We start from the raw sequence: 5,444 nt of genomic DNA, 5'->3' as shown, positions 1-5,444 counted from the left end.
CTAGTGTTTGGGTTTGAATTATGGGAGGTTTTTCTATTTGACACATTTCTGTAAGGCACCTACTGAACAACACAAATGGTGAGTGGTACTATTTCTACACTTTAATGAATGGTTGAACCTGTTTGGCATTAGTGCTGGGTAAATAAAACAACTCTATTGTAACTTGCACCCTAAACTTGAAAAATTTGTAATGTCAATATTGTCTACTTGTCAAATGTTATTTTGGTGAATGTGATTTTTAAAAGATTATTTGAAAAGGAATCTGTTTTCAGGAGATTAAGTGTAGGTTATCATTGGTTTGAGAATGATAACATTTTTATTCTACAGAAACAAGTTTTACTGAAGTACCAGTATTTTGAAGCATTAACGATCTTCTCAATTAATGTTTTTGTGAATTATATTTGACCTGTAAGTCAAGTTTTCCTAGCCTTGGTAGACCAATTATGGATCTATCGTTCTAGGAACTATTTTTTTTGCCTACTTATGCTGGACTGAAATCTTTGAGTAATCATTAGAAGAGGGGTATTAAAAATAATTTTGTGACATTTGTGATCTTGGTCACTCATATGGGCTGGTCATTTGTAAACTGAAAGTTTGAATTACTGTACTTTCTCTGAGATTTTGTGATCTCATCTTTCATTTTAAGTTGCATTGCATTACACAATTGCTTACCACTAATTCTGGTGTCATAAGGAATTGAGATGGATTTTCAATTACTTTCTGTTGGCATGTTTCATGAGCCTAGGTGAGAAATCTTCCCCTTGTTATCAGATGAAGAGGATAACTAAGACCTGGGATCCTAGGACCCGTGGGTCCTGCAGAAGAATAATACCGTTTAGATATCGTATCAGCAAAATTTGGGTACAATCAGTAGAAATGCTTCAGAAATATAGAGAAAAACATTTTGCAACCAGTGAGTTAAAACAATAAACAGAGCAGCAGAGTAAAATCCCTTATAGATTAGAGGAAAACAATTGTTTTTTTTTTACAATGTGAATTCAGAAGACCAAGAATATTTAGAACATATCACAAGTTTATACCAAAGACATTGCATTGATACTTTTTATATTCTAATTTACATTCTAAACCTTATTATTTATATTCCAATCTATTTATTGTAATAAATATCTATTTATTTGTCAAATTATCAATTAATTCTAGTAAGTTCCACTGTGTGAAATAAAATATCAGCACGTATAAATATAAAATATATAACTATAAAATATAATAAAAAAGGCACATGTTTTGCAATGTTCTGTTGTGGTTACGGTATCAAAGGCAACTGTCTTTTAAAATATTATTCCATTATTTCTACCTCAGTGTTTGGTAGAGTTGGACCTAAAGCTTTACCATTTGGAGATTTACAGCCTAGAGACAAGAGGAAACACTGTGATTAAAACATTACCAATTTAAGGCCTAATATCGAGGAGAAACATCTAGACTTCTCTTGTAACTATGAAAATATTGGATGAAAGAAAGGCAGTAGTGTAAATTCCTGCCTGGATGGATGGTAGACTGGCCAGGACATTTGGTAATCACGCATGTGAAATTTTTTTCACCTTCTTGGCTTTAGCTACTATTGAAATGTTAGGTATAAAAAACAATTATATTTTGATAAAATACCTTCTAGCCTAAAAGATTCTCTCTTAACTGTTTATCTCTCTATGATCCCTTTTAACTAATATTAGTTTTGTTCCAATAAGAAAATCTATGCTGTCAGGGTAAGATATTCTGATTGATCTGTTGGTACAGGGAAGAAGAGTAAGGGTCAGGTAGACATTTGTACCAGTAAGACATCATTTAGGAATTTTTAAGCTGCAGAAGTTTAGAAGTAGCTCGTAAGCAAGGCTTACTTTGAATCCATTAACTCCACAAAGCTAACTCAGTTTATAAATAAGTACTTGAAAAACAATCACCTTTGGACCTAGCTATAAAGGCTTCAAAGTATGATCAAATTTAAAATAAAAAAGACTTAAAATAGTCATTGACAAAAAAATTGCAAATGTGAGCAATCGACCAAACAATATAAGCTTTTCCCAATATACACAGAATTTTAGAGAAGTAAGATCAATAACATTTTTAGGAACAATAAGGTTTCCTAGTTACAAACAGTCAACCAAGGATATATGCCTGTATAAAGATGCTTCAGCAGGACTTTTACCCAAATTACTACAATATAGAGATTATCATGGCATTTGCACAAGGATGATATGAAAATTTGTGAATTATTTCATATTTTTCATTCTTGAGATGCAAGAAATGAAAAACAGTTATTAAAAATTGATTACAAAAATACAAGTCGTTATGTCGAAAAATGAACTTTACAACTTTGTGCGGGTGGAGGGGTAGCAGGGAGGATTGAGTGGGAGAGCAGGGGAAGGATGGGAATGGATGGGAAGGGTAAATACAGGAGGAGGCTACAATGCTTGATGAGAAATGTACTCATTATCTTGCCCATGTAATTGTAAACCCTCTGTACAGTATTTTCACAATAAAAAATTAAAAAAGGCAAATGTAACAATATATGTAATTCATTGAACTGAAAGTTAGTTTGACATCAGTGCGTTAAATCCTCACCTTAGAATGGCCTTTACATAGCATAATCTTTACAAAACATTTGAAATTGGATAACATTGTCATTTTATCCCAAAGAAATAAAATACTATAAGGACCTAGGAAAAAAAGGAATCTTAAACTTTTTCTATATGGAATGCTATCTGAAATAACACATTTATTAACGAACCTATATATTATAAAACAATGTATAATTCAAAATATTATATCTAGGAGAGAATTAAATAGATTATGGACATTATACAAACAAAATACAGAGTATTTTAAAATATACTTTTTTCATACAAGCACCAGAAATATTTTTAGTTTCTGTACTACTCATTTCAACAGATAAGTTAAAGTGATTTCTGATTTAAAAATCACAAACCCTGCAGAAATCATTATAGATGTATACAAACAACTCTTGAATACATTTTGACATCAAAGTCAGGCAATTCATTGAAGAATACTATGGAATCCATGAATTTTTAAAGTAAGATATTGCTGTTGCTTTGTATAGTGAAAATATTTTGTACAGACACAAAGATGGATTGGCATTTTTGAAATTTAAGAATCTTAACCAAACCATTATGAGTTAGGAGAACAATTTTTACAGCCTTCCACAATTTAAAAGAGGTAGTGATACATATTTATCCTTTTGGCAATATTAAATGCAGTTTCTTCCAAGTTGTTCTTCAGACCTGGTTTGATATAATGCTTCAATAGAAGGCGATCCAGCATATCTTTGCTATTTCTATTCCAAGCAGTAAGATGCAAGGGAGTCAAGAGGACTTTAGTTTGGGCATTGGTATCTGCCTCAATGTGAACTAAGAAAGCAGCCACTCTGGTATTATTCAACATATAAGCACTGTGCAGGGGTGTCTAGCCATTCACAGTAATTGCATGAATATCTGCCTTGAGCCACCAACTCATGGACAATGTCTAAGTGCCCACTGGAGGCTTCCCGATGAAGAGAGGTATCTGAACTGTAGTAAGCCGATTATTTTCAGCAGCCCAAACAAAAATTTGTTTTAATACTTCTCCATTTTTTTTTGCGAATGATACCATTCCTCACTTTTTCAGCTTGTTCCTTGTCTTCATCAGAATTGCCTAACCAGAGACAGTGAGTACCAGTGGGAATGGGGTGCACATGTATTCCCTAATAGTTCACGTTGGTTGAACCGGTCAGAAAAATCCAGTGAATTTTCTACATCTGTTATTTCACCATGATTTTCTTTCTCTTTTTCCAATTTTACTATTGGAAATTATTCTAACTGGAGAGTAGGGAATTGATAGAGAGCAGAGGAAAGGTTTTCCTCCATATTCAAAGGTACAGACTGAAAATGGTACCAGTGGTGTCTTCATGTGCAGCTTATTATAGGAATGAGAAAATATGAAATAATGCCTCCTATGTAAATGATTTGGGAAATGGCAGAGCAGAAAGTGAAATGATGCAACCAAAAATATAAAAGCAAAATAAATTAGGATAATTATGGAGCAGTCACATTATCTATGAGAACCATGAAAGGGAGAGAGGAAGAGAGAGACAGATGTGCAATGACCATGCCTCTGATCAATTTATAGAGCAAACAATTTTATTTTTTAAAAGAGATGGAAATGGAATTTATGTATTTACTTGAATTTAGTAAATACATTTTTATTAGCCTACATAAAGAGACATAGCTTTGACCAAATTACAGACAAAAATCTAAATCCTTGATAATTCTAGTAACAGATCTGACTGAAATCAATTGAATCACACTTTTCCTGTAGAGTAAAGGAATAGGTCCAGGCTAGGAAAGCAGCTAGAGAAGACAGGCCGATTGTATCTGTGACAAAACTTTGTGGAAAATGGTATCAAGGATTAATTACTGGTGATCCACTTGCACTGGAAGTGTGAATCTGAACTATTGCTTGCTGATTCTGAACTATTGCTTTAATAATTATAAGTTCCAAGAAGAAAAGGTGAGATTTAATTGATAGCAAAGGATTAGTAATTCACTTTGACTTCTCATTAAGCACATTCAATCATCAAAATCACATGAAGACAATAGACAGGCCTACTTTTTTAGATGAAAACAAGTATCTTTAAAAACAAGGTAATTAAGTATTCCTACAAAGGACTTCTATTTTACTACCGCATTATATAGTTTTTTCTAATGTTGGGTAACAAATAATGGATCTATTAGAAAGCTCTTACAGCTCATATGTTCAATAGTGAGTTCTCTTATATTATACCATGGTATTTTTGTTTATGGTTTTAAGAAGAAATTTACTAGCTTAAATTTCTGACAAGACAATATCATCACTGTACAACTTGCTTCTATACTCTAAGTTTTAAATTACTATCTAATATGTGTATTAGATAGCTATAGAGGAAAAACTAGAAGCCACACTCGTGGCTCATGTGTTTATCCTAGCTAATCAGAAAGATGAAACTGAGGATTGTGGTTTGAAACCAAACCAAACAAAAAAATATCCATTAAATTCTGATTTGAAAGTAACCAGCAAAAGCTAGAAATGGAGCTGTGGGACAAGCAGTAAAATTCTAGGCTTGAGAAAACTACAACAAAAAAATCAACAAATTCTGGGACAGAGCCAGGCCATGAGTTCAAGCCTAGTATTAGCACCAAACAAATTAATTAATTAATTAATTAAAATAAATTAAGTGGTCACATGTGGCAAGGCAAGTAAAATGTAACACCCATGGTGACTGGATTGTGTATTATTTTGTAATAAGGCAAATTAACGTTTGTCCTAATCACTAAAACTTTATTTGTACTTTTTTGTACTAAACCCTGAATTTAGCATGCAAGTATATGTGTGTACATGTGCACACATGTGTTTATGTGTATATGTGTGCGTGTGCTGTTGCAATGTTGCTTGCCAAT

General features: G+C 32.7%; 1 pseudogene; it reads left to right on the top strand.

Annotated features, from left to right (window-relative positions):
• Positions 1–2,140: 2,140 nt before the first annotated feature.
• LOC122127704 lies at positions 2,141–2,240 on the top strand (annotated as a pseudogene).
• The last annotated feature ends 3,204 nt before the right edge of the window (positions 2,241–5,444 follow it).

Source organism: Dipodomys spectabilis, unplaced genomic scaffold (genome assembly GCF_019054845.1).
Source record: "Dipodomys spectabilis isolate Male_0828 unplaced genomic scaffold, ASM1905484v1 ptg000307l, whole genome shotgun sequence".
NCBI lineage: Eukaryota > Metazoa > Chordata > Mammalia > Rodentia > Heteromyidae > Dipodomys > Dipodomys spectabilis.
This window is presented reverse-complemented; position numbering and strand designations above follow the sequence as displayed.